Below are 15,459 nucleotides of genomic sequence, written 5' to 3' on the forward strand. Positions count from 1 at the left end.
AAACCCTTTTGATAAAACCCCTTTAGTTGTTATGATGTGACCATATATGAAAGCCATCTGTGATTTATCTGTTCTTACTATGCAACAAGCTTGGCAATGACAAGTTAAAAATAAAATGTATGTACATTTTAGAATGGAGAATGCGGGCATCGATCCCGCTACCTCTCGCATGCTAAGCGAGCGCTCTACCATTTGAGCTAATTCCCCTGTGTTTTCCCTCAGAATAACATTTCAAAAGTAATGTTAATGCCTACGACACTTTATTTGACGTCAAATTGCCCATTACATGAGTGTTCAGTTCACTCCTAACTGATGCCTTACCTCCACTTAGGGGATGTTTTACAGTTCAGGTTGGCCTGTTAAGTACTTGAATAGGAGTAATATCGCTGTATGTTAATCTAGACTAATGCCCTACCTAATCTTGAAGTTACATTTCCCACCAATGGGAAACCAAAGATATACAATTTTTGGGAGTTATTGCATGTCTAATGCAAGATTAATTGCCATATTATGAGATCCAATGCAATAATCCTGCAAAAATTACTCGTTTTCGCCCAACGTGGGGCTCGAACCCAGGACCCTGAAATTAAGAGTCTCATGCTCTACCGACTGAGCTAGCCGGGCTCCCTCTTTAAAGTAGTATGCAAACTGATCGTTTTTCATTAAGAAAACCAGTTCCTGGATATTCCTCAACTCTTGTTTTTTAAGGAACTTATCATTTATAGATCCCTCAGTGGACCATATATGAAAGCCATCTGTGATTTATCTGTTCTTACTATGCAACAAGCTTGGCAATGACAAGTTAAAAATAAAATGTATGTACATTTTAGAATGGAGAATGCGGGCATCAATCCCGCTACCTCTCGCATGCTAAGCGAGCGCTCTACCATTTGAGCTAATTCCCCTGTGTGCTCCCTCAGAATAACATTTCAAAAGTAATGTTAATGCCTACGACACTTTATTTGACGTCAAATTGCCCATTACATGAGTGTTCAGTTCACTCCTAACTGATGCCTTACCTCCACTTAGGGGATGTTTTACAGTTCAGGTTGGCCTGTTTAGTACTTGAATAGGAGTAATATCGCTGACTAATGCCCTACCTAATCTTGAAGTTACATTTCCCACCAATGGGAAACCAAAGATATACAATTTTTGGGAGTTATTGCATGTCTAATGCAAGATTAATTGCCACAATATGAGATCCAATGCAATAATCCTGCAAAAATTACTCGTTTTCGCCCAACGTGGGGCTCGAACCCACGACCCTGAGATTAAGAGTCTACATGCTCTACCGACTGAGCTAGCCGGGCTCCCTCTTTAAAGTAGAATGCAAACTGATCGTTTTTCATTAAGAAAACCAGTTCCTGGATATTCCTCAACTCTTGTTTTTCAAGGAACTTATCATTTATAGATCCCTCAGTGGACAGAGTGTCAAGTAAAAGGAGACAAAATTGAAATGGAAGTTGTGGAAATGTCATTTTGAGATTGCATAAGAACTCAAATTGCTCTCACAAGCTAACGAATACCTAAACCCTTTTGATAAAACCCCTTTAGTTGTTATGATGTGACCATATATGAAAGCCATCTGTGATTTATCTGTTCTTACTATGCAACAAGCTTGGCAATGACAAGTTAAAAATAAAATGTATGTACATTTTAGAATGGAGAATGCGGGCATCAATCCCGCTACCTCTCGCATGCTAAGCGAGCGCTCTACCATTTGAGCTAATTCCCCTGTGTGCTCCCTCAGAATAACATTTCAAAAGTAATGTTAATGCCTACGACACTTTATTTGACGTCAAATTGCCCATTACATGAGTGTTCAGTTCACTCCTAACTGATGCCTTACCTCCACTTAGGGGATGTTTTACAGTTCAGGTTGGCCTGTTTAGTACTTGAATAGGAGTAATATCGCTGTATGTTAATCTAGACTAATGCCCTACCTAATCTTGAAGTTACATTTCCCACCAATGGGAAACCAAAGATATACAATTTTTGGGAGTTATTGCATGTCTAATGCAAGATTAATTGCCATATTATGAGATCCAATGCAATAATCCTGCAAAAATTACTCGTTTTCGCCCAACGTGGGGCTCGAACCCACGACCCTGAGATTAAGAGTCTCATGCTCTACCGACTGAGCTAGCCGGGCTCCCTCTTTAAAGTTGTATGCAAACTGATCGTTTTTCATTAAGAAAACCAGTTCCTGGATATTCCTCAACTCTTGTTTTTCAAGGAACTTATCATTTATAGATCCCTCAGTGGACCATATATGAAAGCCATCTGTGATTTATCTGTTCTTACTATGCAACAAGCTTGGCAATGACAAGTTAAAAATAAAATGTATGTACATTTTAGAATGGAGAATGCGGGCATCGATCCCGCTACCTCTCGCATGCTAAGCGAGCGCTCTACCATTTGAGCTAATTCCCCTGTGTGCGCCCTCAGAATAAAATTTCAAAAGTAATGTTAATGCCTACGACACTTTATTTGACGTCAAATTGCCCATTACATGAGTGTTCAGTTCACTCCTAACTGATGCCTTACCTCCACTTAGGGGATGTTTTACAGTTCAGGTTGGCCTGTTTAGTACTTGAATAGGAGTAATATCGCTGTATGTTAATCTAGACTAATGCCCTACCTAATCTTGAAGTTACATTTCCCACCAATGGGAAACCAAAGATATACAATTTTTGGGAGTTATTGCATGTCTAATGCAAGATTAATTGCCATATTATGAGATCCAATGCAATAATCCTGCAAAAATTACTCGTTTTCGCCCAACGTGGGGCTCGAACCCAGGACCCTGAGATTAAGACTCTCATGCTCTACCGACTGAGCTAGCCGGGCTCCCTCTTTAAAGTAGTATGCAAACTGATCGTTTTTCATTAAGAAAACCAGTTCCTGGATATTCCTCAACTCTTGTTTTTCAAGGAACTTATCATTTATAGATCCCTCAGTGGACCATATATGAAAGCCATCTGTGATTTATCTGTTCTTACTATGCAACAAGCTTGGCAATGACAAGTTAAAAATAAAATGTATGTACATTTTAGAATGGAGAATGCGGGCATCAATCCCGCTACCTCTCGCATGCTAAGCGAGCGCTCTACCATTTGAGCTAATTCCCCTGTGTGCTCCCTCAGAATAACATTTCAAAAGTAATGTTAATGCCTACGACACTTTATTTGACGTCAAATTGCCCATTACATGAGTGTTCAGTTCACTCCTAACTGATGCCTTACCTCCACTTAGGGGATGTTTTACAGTTCAGGTTGGCCTGTTTAGTACTTGAATAGGAGTAATATCGCTGACTAATGCCCTACCTAATCTTGAAGTTACATTTCCCACCAATGGGAAACCAAAGATATACAATTTTTGGGAGTTATTGCATGTCTAATGCAAGATTAATTGCCATATTATGAGATCCAATGCAATAATCCTGCAAAAATTACTCGTTTTCGCCCAACGTGGGGCTCGAACCCACGACCCTGAGATTAAGAGTCTCATGTTCTACCGACTGAGCTAGCCGGGCTCCCTCTTTAAAGTAGAATGCAAACTGATCGTTTTTCATTAAGAAAACCAGTTCCTGGATATTCCTCAACTCTTGTTTTTCAAGGAACTTATCATTTATAGATCCCTCAGTGGACAGAGTGTCAAGTAAAAGGAGACAAAATTGAAATGGAAGTTGTGGAAATGTCATTGTGAGATTGCATAAGAACTCAAATTGCTCTCACAAGCTAACAAATACCTAAACCCTTTTGATAAAACCCCTTTAGTGGTTATGATGTGACCATATATGAAAGCCATCTGTGATTTATCTGTTCTTACTATGCAACAAGCTTGGCAATGACAAGTTAAAAATAAAATGTATGTACATTTTAGAATGGAGAATGCGGGCATCGATCCCGCTACCTCTCGCATGCTAAGCGAGCGCTCTACCATTTGAGCTAATTCCCCTGTGTGCTCCCTCAGAATAACATTTCAAAAGTAATGTTAATGCCTACGACACTTTATTTGACGTCAAATTGCCCATTACATGAGTGTTCAGTTCACTCCTAACTGATGCCTTACCTCCATTTAGGGGATGTTTTACAGTTCAGGTTGGCCTGTTAAGTACTTGAATAGGAGTAATATCGCTGTATGTTAATCTAGACTAATGCCCTACCTAATCTTGAAGTTACATTTCCCACCAATGGGAAACCAAAGATATACAATTTTTGGGAGTTATTGCATGTCTAATGCAAGATTAATTGCCATATTATGAGATCCAATGCAATAATCCTGCAAAAATTACTCGTTTTCGCCCAACGTGGGGCTCGAACCCAGGACCCTGAGATTAAGAGTCTCATGCTCTACCGACTGAGCTAGCCGGGCTCCCTCTTTAAAGTAGTATGCAAACTGATCGTTTTTCATTAAGAAAACCAGTTCCTGGATATTCCTCAACTCTTGTTTTTCAAGGAACTTATCATTTATAGATCCCTCAGTGGACCATATATGAAAGCCATCGGTGATTTATCTGTTCTTACTATGCAACAAGCTTGGCAATGACAAGTTAAAAATAAAATGTATGTACATTTTAGAATGGAGAATGCGGGCATCAATCCCGCTACCTCTCGCATGCTAAGCGAGCGCTCTACCATTTGAGCTAATTCCCCTGTGTGCTCCCTCAGAATAACATTTCAAAAGTAATGTTAATGCCTACGACACTTTATTTGACGTCAAATTGCCCATTACATGAGTGTTCAGTTCACTCCTAACTGATGCCTTACCTCCACTTAGGGGATGTTTTACAGTTCAGGTTGGCCTGTTTAGTACTTGAATAGGAGTAATATCGCTGACTAATGCCCTACCTAATCTTGAAGTTACATTTCCCACCAATGGGAAACCAAAGATATACAATTTTTGGGAGTTATTGCATGTCTAATGCAAGATTAATTGCCATATTATGAGATCCAATGCAATAATCCTGCAAAAATTACTCGTTTTCGCCCAACGTGGGGCTCGAACCCACGACCCTGAGATTAAGAGTCTCATGCTCTACCGACTGAGCTAGCCGGGCTCCCTCTTTAAAGTAGAATGCAAACTGATCGTTTTTCATTAAGAAAACTAGTTCCTGGATATTCCTCAACTCTTGTTTTTCAAGGAACTTATCATTTATAGATCCCTCAGTGGACAGAGTGTCAAGTAAAAGGAGACAAAATTGAAATGGAAGTTGTGGAAATGTCATTGTGAGATTGCATAAGAACTCAAATTGCTCTCACAAGCTAACAAATACCTAAACCCTTTTGATAAAACCCCTTTAGTTGTTATGATGTGACCATATATGAAAGCCATCTGTGATTTATCTGTTCTTACTATGCAACAAGCTTGGCAATGACAAGTTAAAAATAAAATGTATGTACATTTTAGAATGGAGAATGCGGGCATCGATCCCGCTACCTCTCGCATGCTAAGCGAGCGCTCTACCATTTGAGCTAATTCCCCTGTGTTTTCCCTCAGAATAACATTTCAAAAGTAATGTTAATGCCTACGACACTTTATTTGACGTCAAATTGCCCATTACATGAGTGTTCAGTTCACTCCTAACTGATGCCTTACCTCCACTTAGGGGATGTTTTACAGTTCAGGTTGGCCTGTTAAGTACTTGAATAGGAGTAATATCGCTGTATGTTAATCTAGACTAATGCCCTACCTAATCTTGAAGTTACATTTCCCACCAATGGGAAACCAAAGATATACAATTTTGGGGAGTTATTGCATGTCTAATGCAAGATTAATTGCCATATTATGAGATCCAATGCAATAATCCTGCAAAAATTACTCGTTTTCGCCCAACGTGGGGCTCGAACCCAGGACCCTGAGATTAAGAGTCTCATGCTCTACCGACTGAGCTAGCCGGGCTCCCTCTTTAAAGTAGTATGCAAACTGATCGTTTTTCATTAAGAAAACCAGTTCCTGGATATTCCTCAACTCTTGTTTTTCAAGGAACTTATCATTTATAGATCCCTCAGTGGACCATATATGAAAGCCATCGGTGATTTATCTGTTCTTACTATGCAACAAGCTTGGCAATGACAAGTTAAAAATAAAATGTATGTACATTTTAGAATGGAGAATGCGGGCATCAATCCCGCTACCTCTCGCATGCTAAGCGAGCGCTCTACCATTTGAGCTAATTCCCCTGTGTGCTCCCTCAGAATAACATTTCAAAAGTAATGTTAATGCCTACGACACTTTATTTGACGTCAAATTGCCCATTACATGAGTGTTCAGTTCACTCCTAACTGATGCCTTACCTCCACTTAGGGGATGTTTTACAGTTCAGGTTGGCCTGTTTAGTACTTGAATAGGAGTAATATCGCTGACTAATGCCCTACCTAATCTTGAAGTTACATTTCCCACCAATGGGAAACCAAAGATATACAATTTTTGGGAGTTATTGCATGTCTAATGCAAGATTAATTGCCATATTATGAGATCCAATGCAATAATCCTGCAAAAATTACTCGTTTTCGCCCAACGTGGGGCTCGAACCCACGACCCTGAGATTAAGAGTCTCATGTTCTACCGACTGAGCTAGCCGGGCTCCCTCTTTAAAGTAGAATGCAAACTGATCGTTTTTCATTAAGAAAACCAGTTCCTGGATATTCCTCAACTCTTGTTTTTCAAGGAACTTATCATTTATAGATCCCTCAGTGGACAGAGTGTCAAGTAAAAGGAGACAAAATTGAAATGGAAGTTGTGGAAATGTCATTGTGAGATTGCATAAGAACTCAAATTGCTCTCACAAGCTAACAAATACCTAAACCCTTTTGATAAAACCCCTTTAGTGGTTATGATGTGACCATATATGAAAGCCATCTGTGATTTATCTGTTCTTACTATGCAACAAGCTTGGCAATGACAAGTTAAAAATAAAATGTATGTACATTTTAGAATGGAGAATGCGGGCATCGATCCCGCTACCTCTCGCATGCTAAGCGAGCGCTCTACCATTTGAGCTAATTCCCCTGTGTGCTCCCTCAGAATAACATTTCAAAAGTAATGTTAATGCCTACGACACTTTATTTGACGTCAAATTGCCCATTACATGAGTGTTCAGTTCACTCCTAACTGATGCCTTACCTCCATTTAGGGGATGTTTTACAGTTCAGGTTGGCCTGTTAAGTACTTGAATAGGAGTAATATCGCTGTATGTTAATCTAGACTAATGCCCTACCTAATCTTGAAGTTACATTTCCCACCAATGGGAAACCAAAGATATACAATTTTTGGGAGTTATTGCATGTCTAATGCAAGATTAATTGCCATATTATGAGATCCAATGCAATAATCCTGCAAAAATTACTCGTTTTCGCCCAACGTGGGGCTCGAACCCAGGACCCTGAGATTAAGAGTCTCATGCTCTACCGACTGAGCTAGCCGGGCTCCCTCTTTAAAGTAGTATGCAAACTGATCGTTTTTCATTAAGAAAACCAGTTCCTGGATATTCCTCAACTCTTGTTTTTCAAGGAACTTATCATTTATAGATCCCTCAGTGGACCATATATGAAAGCCATCGGTGATTTATCTGTTCTTACTATGCAACAAGCTTGGCAATGACAAGTTAAAAATAAAATGTATGTACATTTTAGAATGGAGAATGCGGGCATCAATCCCGCTACCTCTCGCATGCTAAGCGAGCGCTCTACCATTTGAGCTAATTCCCCTGTGTGCTCCCTCAGAATAACATTTCAAAAGTAATGTTAATGCCTACGACACTTTATTTGACGTCAAATTGCCCATTACATGAGTGTTCAGTTCACTCCTAACTGATGCCTTACCTCCACTTAGGGGATGTTTTACAGTTCAGGTTGGCCTGTTTAGTACTTGAATAGGAGTAATATCGCTGACTAATGCCCTACCTAATCTTGAAGTTACATTTCCCACCAATGGGAAACCAAAGATATACAATTTTTGGGAGTTATTGCATGTCTAATGCAAGATTAATTGCCATATTATGAGATCCAATGCAATAATCCTGCAAAAATTACTCGTTTTCGCCCAACGTGGGGCTCGAACCCACGACCCTGAGATTAAGAGTCTCATGCTCTACCGACTGAGCTAGCCGGGCTCCCTCTTTAAAGTAGAATGCAAACTGATCGTTTTTCATTAAGAAAACTAGTTCCTGGATATTCCTCAACTCTTGTTTTTCAAGGAACTTATCATTTATAGATCCCTCAGTGGACAGAGTGTCAAGTAAAAGGAGACAAAATTGAAATGGAAGTTGTGGAAATGTCATTGTGAGATTGCATAAGAACTCAAATTGCTCTCACAAGCTAACAAATACCTAAACCCTTTTGATAAAACCCCTTTAGTTGTTATGATGTGACCATATATGAAAGCCATCTGTGATTTATCTGTTCTTACTATGCAACAAGCTTGGCAATGACAAGTTAAAAATAAAATGTATGTACATTTTAGAATGGAGAATGCGGGCATCGATCCCGCTACCTCTCGCATGCTAAGCGAGCGCTCTACCATTTGAGCTAATTCCCCTGTGTTTTCCCTCAGAATAACATTTCAAAAGTAATGTTAATGCCTACGACACTTTATTTGACGTCAAATTGCCCATTACATGAGTGTTCAGTTCACTCCTAACTGATGCCTTACCTCCACTTAGGGGATGTTTTACAGTTCAGGTTGGCCTGTTAAGTACTTGAATAGGAGTAATATCGCTGTATGTTAATCTAGACTAATGCCCTACCTAATCTTGAAGTTACATTTCCCACCAATGGGAAACCAAAGATATACAATTTTGGGGAGTTATTGCATGTCTAATGCAAGATTAATTGCCATATTATGAGATCCAATGCAATAATCCTGCAAAAATTACTCGTTTTCGCCCAACGTGGGGCTCGAACCCAGGACCCTGAGATTAAGAGTCTCATGCTCTACCGACTGAGCTAGCCGGGCTCCCTCTTTAAAGTAGTATGCAAACTGATCGTTTTTCATTAAGAAAACCAGTTCCTGGATATTCCTCAACTCTTGTTTTTCAAGGAACTTATCATTTATAGATCCCTCAGTGGACCATATATGAAAGCCATCGGTGATTTATCTGTTCTTACTATGCAACAAGCTTGGCAATGACAAGTTAAAAATAAAATGTATGTACATTTTAGAATGGAGAATGCGGGCATCAATCCCGCTACCTCTCGCATGCTAAGCGAGCGCTCTACCATTTGAGCTAATTCCCCTGTGTGCTCCCTCAGAATAACATTTCAAAAGTAATGTTAATGCCTACGACACTTTATTTGACGTCAAATTGCCCATTACATGAGTGTTCAGTTCACTCCTAACTGATGCCTTACCTCCACTTAGGGGATGTTTTACAGTTCAGGTTGGCCTGTTTAGTACTTGAATAGGAGTAATATCGCTGACTAATGCCCTACCTAATCTTGAAGTTACATTTCCCACCAATGGGAAACCAAAGATATACAATTTTTGGGAGTTATTGCATGTCTAATGCAAGATTAATTGCCATATTATGAGATCCAATGCAATAATCCTGCAAAAATTACTCGTTTTCGCCCAACGTGGGGCTCGAACCCACGACCCTGAGATTAAGAGTCTCATGCTCTACCGACTGAGCTAGCCGGGCTCCCTCTTTAAAGTAGAATGCAAACTGATCGTTTTTCATTAAGAAAACTAGTTCCTGGATATTCCTCAACTCTTGTTTTTCAAGGAACTTATCATTTATAGATCCCTCAGTGGACAGAGTGTCAAGTAAAAGGAGACAAAATTGAAATGGAAGTTGTGGAAATGTCATTGTGAGATTGCATAAGAACTCAAATTGCTCTCACAAGCTAACAAATACCTAAACCCTTTTGATAAAACCCCTTTAGTTGTTATGATGTGACCATATATGAAAGCCATCTGTGATTTATCTGTTCTTACTATGCAACAAGCTTGGCAATGACAAGTTAAAAATAAAATGTATGTACATTTTAGAATGGAGAATGCGGGCATCGATCCCGCTACCTCTCGCATGCTAAGCGAGCGCTCTACCATTTGAGCTAATTCCCCTGTGTTTTCCCTCAGAATAACATTTCAAAAGTAATGTTAATGCCTACGACACTTTATTTGACGTCAAATTGCCCATTACATGAGTGTTCAGTTCACTCCTAACTGATGCCTTACCTCCACTTAGGGGATGTTTTACAGTTCAGGTTGGCCTGTTAAGTACTTGAATAGGAGTAATATCGCTGTATGTTAATCTAGACTAATGCCCTACCTAATCTTGAAGTTACATTTCCCACCAATGGGAAACCAAAGATATACAATTTTGGGGAGTTATTGCATGTCTAATGCAAGATTAATTGCCATATTATGAGATCCAATGCAATAATCCTGCAAAAATTACTCGTTTTCGCCCAACGTGGGGCTCGAACCCAGGACCCTGAGATTAAGAGTCTCATGCTCTACCGACTGAGCTAGCCGGGCTCCCTCTTTAAAGTAGTATGCAAACTGATCGTTTTTCATTAAGAAAACCAGTTCCTGGATATTCCTCAACTCTTGTTTTTCAAGGAACTTATCATTTATAGATCCCTCAGTGGACCATATATGAAAGCCATCTGTGATTTATCTGTTCTTACTATGCAACAAGCTTGGCAATGACAAGTTAAAAATAAAATGTATGTACATTTTAGAATGGAGAATGCGGGCATCAATCCCGCTACCTCTCGCATGCTAAGCGAGCGCTCTACCATTTGAGCTAATTCCCCTGTGTGCTCCCTCAGAATAACATTTCAAAAGTAATGTTAATGCCTACGACACTTTATTTGACGTCAAATTGCCCATTACATGAGTGTTCAGTTCACTCCTAACTGATGCCTTACCTCCACTTAGGGGATGTTTTACAGTTCAGGTTGGCCTGTTTAGTACTTGAATAGGAGTAATATCGCTGACTAATGCCCTACCTAATCTTGAAGTTACATTTCCCACCAATGGGAAACCAAAGATATACAATTTTTGGGAGTTATTGCATGTCTAATGCAAGATTAATTGCCACAATATGAGATCCAATGCAATAATCCTGCAAAAATTACTCGTTTTCGCCCAACGTGGGGCTCGAACCCACGACCCTGAGATTAAGAGTCTACATGCTCTACCGACTGAGCTAGCCGGGCTCCCTCTTTAAAGTAGAATGCAAACTGATCGTTTTTCATTAAGAAAACCAGTTCCTGGATATTCCTCAACTCTTGTTTTTCAAGGAACTTATCATTTATAGATCCCTCAGTGGACAGAGTGTCAAGTAAAAGGAGACAAAATTGAAATGGAAGTTGTGGAAATGTCATTGTGAGATTGCATAAGAACTCAAATTGCTCTCACAAGCTAACGAATACCTAAACCCTTTTGATAAAACCCCTTTAGTTGTTATGATGTGACCATATATGAAAGCCATCTGTGATTTATCTGTTCTTACTATGCAACAAGCTTGGCAATGACAAGTTAAAAATAAAATGTATGTACATTTTAGAATGGAGAATGCGGGCATCGATCCCGCTACCTCTCGCATGCTAAGCGAGCGCCCTACCATTTGAGCTAATTCCCCAGTGTGCTCCCTCAGAATAACATTTCAAAAGTAATGTTAATGCCTACCACACTTTATTTGACGTCAAATTGCCCATTACATGAGTGTTCAGTTCACTCCTAACTGATGCCTTACCTCCACTTAGGGGATGTTTTACAGTTCAGGTTGGCCTGTTAAGTACTTGAATAGGAGTAATATCGCTGTATGTTAATCTAGACTAATGCCCTACCTAATCTTGAAGTTACATTTCCCACCAATGGGAAACCAAAGATATACAATTTTGGGGAGTTATTGCATGTCTAATGCAAGATTAATTGCCATATTATGAGATCCAATGCAATAATCCTGCAAAAATTACTCGTTTTCGCCCAACGTGGGGCTCGAACCCAGGACCCTGAGATTAAGAGTCTCATGCTCTACCGACTGAGCTAGCCGGGCTCCCTCTTTAAAGTAGTATGCAAACTGATCGTTTTTCATTAAGAAAACCAGTTCCTGGATATTCCTCAACTCTTGTTTTTCAAGGAACTTATCATTTATAGATCCCTCAGTGGACCATATATGAAAGCCATCGGTGATTTATCTGTTCTTACTATGCAACAAGCTTGGCAATGACAAGTTAAAAATAAAATGTATGTACATTTTAGAATGGAGAATGCGGGCATCAATCCCGCTACCTCTCGCATGCTAAGCGAGCGCTCTACCATTTGAGCTAATTCCCCTGTGTGCTCCCTCAGAATAACATTTCAAAAGTAATGTTAATGCCTACGACACTTTATTTGACGTCAAATTGCCCATTACATGAGTGTTCAGTTCACTCCTAACTGATGCCTTACCTCCACTTAGGGGATGTTTTACAGTTCAGGTTGGCCTGTTTAGTACTTGAATAGGAGTAATATCGCTGACTAATGCCCTACCTAATCTTGAAGTTACATTTCCCACCAATGGGAAACCAAAGATATACAATTTTTGGGAGTTATTGCATGTCTAATGCAAGATTAATTGCCATATTATGAGATCCAATGCAATAATCCTGCAAAAATTACTCGTTTTCGCCCAACGTGGGGCTCGAACCCACGACCCTGAGATTAAGAGTCTCATGTTCTACCGACTGAGCTAGCCGGGCTCCCTCTTTAAAGTAGAATGCAAACTGATCGTTTTTCATTAAGAAAACCAGTTCCTGGATATTCCTCAACTCTTGTTTTTCAAGGAACTTATCATTTATAGATCCCTCAGTGGACAGAGTGTCAAGTAAAAGGAGACAAAATTGAAATGGAAGTTGTGGAAATGTCATTGTGAGATTGCATAAGAACTCAAATTGCTCTCACAAGCTAACAAATACCTAAACCCTTTTGATAAAACCCCTTTAGTGGTTATGATGTGACCATATATGAAAGCCATCTGTGATTTATCTGTTCTTACTATGCAACAAGCTTGGCAATGACAAGTTAAAAATAAAATGTATGTACATTTTAGAATGGAGAATGCGGGCATCGATCCCGCTACCTCTCGCATGCTAAGCGAGCGCTCTACCATTTGAGCTAATTCCCCTGTGTGCTCCCTCAGAATAACATTTCAAAAGTAATGTTAATGCCTACGACACTTTATTTGACGTCAAATTGCCCATTACATGAGTGTTCAGTTCACTCCTAACTGATGCCTTACCTCCATTTAGGGGATGTTTTACAGTTCAGGTTGGCCTGTTAAGTACTTGAATAGGAGTAATATCGCTGTATGTTAATCTAGACTAATGCCCTACCTAATCTTGAAGTTACATTTCCCACCAATGGGAAACCAAAGATATACAATTTTTGGGAGTTATTGCATGTCTAATGCAAGATTAATTGCCATATTATGAGATCCAATGCAATAATCCTGCAAAAATTACTCGTTTTCGCCCAACGTGGGGCTCGAACCCAGGACCCTGAGATTAAGAGTCTCATGCTCTACCGACTGAGCTAGCCGGGCTCCCTCTTTAAAGTAGTATGCAAACTGATCGTTTTTCATTAAGAAAACCAGTTCCTGGATATTCCTCAACTCTTGTTTTTCAAGGAACTTATCATTTATAGATCCCTCAGTGGACCATATATGAAAGCCATCGGTGATTTATCTGTTCTTACTATGCAACAAGCTTGGCAATGACAAGTTAAAAATAAAATGTATGTACATTTTAGAATGGAGAATGCGGGCATCAATCCCGCTACCTCTCGCATGCTAAGCGAGCGCTCTACCATTTGAGCTAATTCCCCTGTGTGCTCCCTCAGAATAACATTTCAAAAGTAATGTTAATGCCTACGACACTTTATTTGACGTCAAATTGCCCATTACATGAGTGTTCAGTTCACTCCTAACTGATGCCTTACCTCCACTTAGGGGATGTTTTACAGTTCAGGTTGGCCTGTTTAGTACTTGAATAGGAGTAATATCGCTGACTAATGCCCTACCTAATCTTGAAGTTACATTTCCCACCAATGGGAAACCAAAGATATACAATTTTTGGGAGTTATTGCATGTCTAATGCAAGATTAATTGCCATATTATGAGATCCAATGCAATAATCCTGCAAAAATTACTCGTTTTCGCCCAACGTGGGGCTCGAACCCACGACCCTGAGATTAAGAGTCTCATGCTCTACCGACTGAGCTAGCCGGGCTCCCTCTTTAAAGTAGAATGCAAACTGATCGTTTTTCATTAAGAAAACTAGTTCCTGGATATTCCTCAACTCTTGTTTTTCAAGGAACTTATCATTTATAGATCCCTCAGTGGACAGAGTGTCAAGTAAAAGGAGACAAAATTGAAATGGAAGTTGTGGAAATGTCATTGTGAGATTGCATAAGAACTCAAATTGCTCTCACAAGCTAACAAATACCTAAACCCTTTTGATAAAACCCCTTTAGTTGTTATGATGTGACCATATATGAAAGCCATCTGTGATTTATCTGTTCTTACTATGCAACAAGCTTGGCAATGACAAGTTAAAAATAAAATGTATGTACATTTTAGAATGGAGAATGCGGGCATCGATCCCGCTACCTCTCGCATGCTAAGCGAGCGCTCTACCATTTGAGCTAATTCCCCTGTGTTTTCCCTCAGAATAACATTTCAAAAGTAATGTTAATGCCTACGACACTTTATTTGACGTCAAATTGCCCATTACATGAGTGTTCAGTTCACTCCTAACTGATGCCTTACCTCCACTTAGGGGATGTTTTACAGTTCAGGTTGGCCTGTTAAGTACTTGAATAGGAGTAATATCGCTGTATGTTAATCTAGACTAATGCCCTACCTAATCTTGAAGTTACATTTCCCACCAATGGGAAACCAAAGATATACAATTTTGGGGAGTTATTGCATGTCTAATGCAAGATTAATTGCCATATTATGAGATCCAATGCAATAATCCTGCAAAAATTACTCGTTTTCGCCCAACGTGGGGCTCGAACCCAGGACCCTGAGATTAAGAGTCTCATGCTCTACCGACTGAGCTAGCCGGGCTCCTTCTTTAAAGTAGTATGCAAACTGATCGTTTTTCATTAAGAAAACCAGTTCCTGGATATTCCTCAACTCTTGTTTTTCAAGGAACTTATCATTTATAGATCCCTCAGTGGACCATATATGAAAGCCATCGGTGATTTATCTGTTCTTACTATGCAACAAGCTTGGCAATGACAAGTTAAAAATAAAATGTATGTACATTTTAGAATGGAGAATGCGGGCATCAATCCCGCTACCTCTCGCATGCTAAGCGAGCGCTCTACCATTTGAGCTAATTCCCCTGTGTGCTCCCTCAGAATAACATTTCAAAAGTAATGTTAATGCCTACGACACTTTATTTGACGTCAAATTGCCCATTACATGAGTGTTCAGTTCACTCCTAACTGATGCCT

At 39.7% G+C, this 15,459-nt stretch overlaps 28 non-coding genes across 28 annotated transcripts; all 28 read right to left on the reverse strand.

The window, feature by feature from the left end:
- Nucleotides 1-134: 134 nt before the first annotated feature.
- On the reverse strand, nt 135-207 carry TRNAA-AGC (transfer RNA alanine (anticodon AGC)). The gene has a single exon. It is a non-coding gene; the product is annotated as a tRNA-Ala (tRNA).
- Nucleotides 208-1,236: 1,029 nt separating this feature from the next.
- TRNAK-CUU (transfer RNA lysine (anticodon CUU)) lies at nt 1,237-1,310 on the reverse strand. The gene has a single exon. It is a non-coding gene; the product is annotated as a tRNA-Lys (tRNA).
- A 769-nt stretch (nt 1,311-2,079) lies between these two features.
- TRNAK-CUU (transfer RNA lysine (anticodon CUU)) lies at nt 2,080-2,152 on the reverse strand. The gene has a single exon. It is a non-coding gene; the product is annotated as a tRNA-Lys (tRNA).
- Nucleotides 2,153-2,360: 208 nt separating this feature from the next.
- On the reverse strand, nt 2,361-2,433 carry TRNAA-AGC (transfer RNA alanine (anticodon AGC)). Its single transcript has one exon. It is a non-coding gene; the product is annotated as a tRNA-Ala (tRNA).
- A 1,029-nt stretch (nt 2,434-3,462) lies between these two features.
- Nucleotides 3,463-3,535, reverse strand: TRNAK-CUU (transfer RNA lysine (anticodon CUU)). The gene has a single exon. It is a non-coding gene; the product is annotated as a tRNA-Lys (tRNA).
- Nucleotides 3,536-3,887: 352 nt separating this feature from the next.
- TRNAA-AGC (transfer RNA alanine (anticodon AGC)) lies at nt 3,888-3,960 on the reverse strand. Its single transcript has one exon. It is a non-coding gene; the product is annotated as a tRNA-Ala (tRNA).
- Nucleotides 3,961-4,304: 344 nt separating this feature from the next.
- TRNAK-CUU (transfer RNA lysine (anticodon CUU)) lies at nt 4,305-4,377 on the reverse strand. The gene has a single exon. It is a non-coding gene; the product is annotated as a tRNA-Lys (tRNA).
- A 612-nt stretch (nt 4,378-4,989) lies between these two features.
- TRNAK-CUU (transfer RNA lysine (anticodon CUU)) lies at nt 4,990-5,062 on the reverse strand. The gene has a single exon. It is a non-coding gene; the product is annotated as a tRNA-Lys (tRNA).
- Nucleotides 5,063-5,414: 352 nt separating this feature from the next.
- TRNAA-AGC (transfer RNA alanine (anticodon AGC)) lies at nt 5,415-5,487 on the reverse strand. The gene has a single exon. It is a non-coding gene; the product is annotated as a tRNA-Ala (tRNA).
- A 344-nt stretch (nt 5,488-5,831) lies between these two features.
- TRNAK-CUU (transfer RNA lysine (anticodon CUU)) lies at nt 5,832-5,904 on the reverse strand. Its single transcript has one exon. It is a non-coding gene; the product is annotated as a tRNA-Lys (tRNA).
- A 612-nt stretch (nt 5,905-6,516) lies between these two features.
- Nucleotides 6,517-6,589, reverse strand: TRNAK-CUU (transfer RNA lysine (anticodon CUU)). Its single transcript has one exon. It is a non-coding gene; the product is annotated as a tRNA-Lys (tRNA).
- Nucleotides 6,590-6,941: 352 nt separating this feature from the next.
- On the reverse strand, nt 6,942-7,014 carry TRNAA-AGC (transfer RNA alanine (anticodon AGC)). The gene has a single exon. It is a non-coding gene; the product is annotated as a tRNA-Ala (tRNA).
- Nucleotides 7,015-7,358: 344 nt separating this feature from the next.
- Nucleotides 7,359-7,431, reverse strand: TRNAK-CUU (transfer RNA lysine (anticodon CUU)). Its single transcript has one exon. It is a non-coding gene; the product is annotated as a tRNA-Lys (tRNA).
- A 612-nt stretch (nt 7,432-8,043) lies between these two features.
- Nucleotides 8,044-8,116, reverse strand: TRNAK-CUU (transfer RNA lysine (anticodon CUU)). The gene has a single exon. It is a non-coding gene; the product is annotated as a tRNA-Lys (tRNA).
- A 352-nt stretch (nt 8,117-8,468) lies between these two features.
- On the reverse strand, nt 8,469-8,541 carry TRNAA-AGC (transfer RNA alanine (anticodon AGC)). The gene has a single exon. It is a non-coding gene; the product is annotated as a tRNA-Ala (tRNA).
- Nucleotides 8,542-8,885: 344 nt separating this feature from the next.
- On the reverse strand, nt 8,886-8,958 carry TRNAK-CUU (transfer RNA lysine (anticodon CUU)). Its single transcript has one exon. It is a non-coding gene; the product is annotated as a tRNA-Lys (tRNA).
- A 612-nt stretch (nt 8,959-9,570) lies between these two features.
- TRNAK-CUU (transfer RNA lysine (anticodon CUU)) lies at nt 9,571-9,643 on the reverse strand. The gene has a single exon. It is a non-coding gene; the product is annotated as a tRNA-Lys (tRNA).
- Nucleotides 9,644-9,995: 352 nt separating this feature from the next.
- Nucleotides 9,996-10,068, reverse strand: TRNAA-AGC (transfer RNA alanine (anticodon AGC)). Its single transcript has one exon. It is a non-coding gene; the product is annotated as a tRNA-Ala (tRNA).
- Nucleotides 10,069-10,412: 344 nt separating this feature from the next.
- TRNAK-CUU (transfer RNA lysine (anticodon CUU)) lies at nt 10,413-10,485 on the reverse strand. Its single transcript has one exon. It is a non-coding gene; the product is annotated as a tRNA-Lys (tRNA).
- A 612-nt stretch (nt 10,486-11,097) lies between these two features.
- TRNAK-CUU (transfer RNA lysine (anticodon CUU)) lies at nt 11,098-11,171 on the reverse strand. The gene has a single exon. It is a non-coding gene; the product is annotated as a tRNA-Lys (tRNA).
- A 352-nt stretch (nt 11,172-11,523) lies between these two features.
- On the reverse strand, nt 11,524-11,596 carry TRNAA-AGC (transfer RNA alanine (anticodon AGC)). Its single transcript has one exon. It is a non-coding gene; the product is annotated as a tRNA-Ala (tRNA).
- Nucleotides 11,597-11,940: 344 nt separating this feature from the next.
- Nucleotides 11,941-12,013, reverse strand: TRNAK-CUU (transfer RNA lysine (anticodon CUU)). The gene has a single exon. It is a non-coding gene; the product is annotated as a tRNA-Lys (tRNA).
- A 612-nt stretch (nt 12,014-12,625) lies between these two features.
- Nucleotides 12,626-12,698, reverse strand: TRNAK-CUU (transfer RNA lysine (anticodon CUU)). The gene has a single exon. It is a non-coding gene; the product is annotated as a tRNA-Lys (tRNA).
- Nucleotides 12,699-13,050: 352 nt separating this feature from the next.
- TRNAA-AGC (transfer RNA alanine (anticodon AGC)) lies at nt 13,051-13,123 on the reverse strand. Its single transcript has one exon. It is a non-coding gene; the product is annotated as a tRNA-Ala (tRNA).
- A 344-nt stretch (nt 13,124-13,467) lies between these two features.
- On the reverse strand, nt 13,468-13,540 carry TRNAK-CUU (transfer RNA lysine (anticodon CUU)). The gene has a single exon. It is a non-coding gene; the product is annotated as a tRNA-Lys (tRNA).
- A 612-nt stretch (nt 13,541-14,152) lies between these two features.
- Nucleotides 14,153-14,225, reverse strand: TRNAK-CUU (transfer RNA lysine (anticodon CUU)). The gene has a single exon. It is a non-coding gene; the product is annotated as a tRNA-Lys (tRNA).
- Nucleotides 14,226-14,577: 352 nt separating this feature from the next.
- On the reverse strand, nt 14,578-14,650 carry TRNAA-AGC (transfer RNA alanine (anticodon AGC)). The gene has a single exon. It is a non-coding gene; the product is annotated as a tRNA-Ala (tRNA).
- Nucleotides 14,651-14,994: 344 nt separating this feature from the next.
- Nucleotides 14,995-15,067, reverse strand: TRNAK-CUU (transfer RNA lysine (anticodon CUU)). Its single transcript has one exon. It is a non-coding gene; the product is annotated as a tRNA-Lys (tRNA).
- Nucleotides 15,068-15,459: the final 392 nt, after the last annotated feature.

The sequence above is a fragment of the Lissotriton helveticus genome, chromosome 1_2, assembly GCF_964261635.1.
Source record: "Lissotriton helveticus chromosome 1_2, aLisHel1.1, whole genome shotgun sequence".
Lineage (NCBI taxonomy): Eukaryota > Metazoa > Chordata > Amphibia > Caudata > Salamandridae > Lissotriton > Lissotriton helveticus.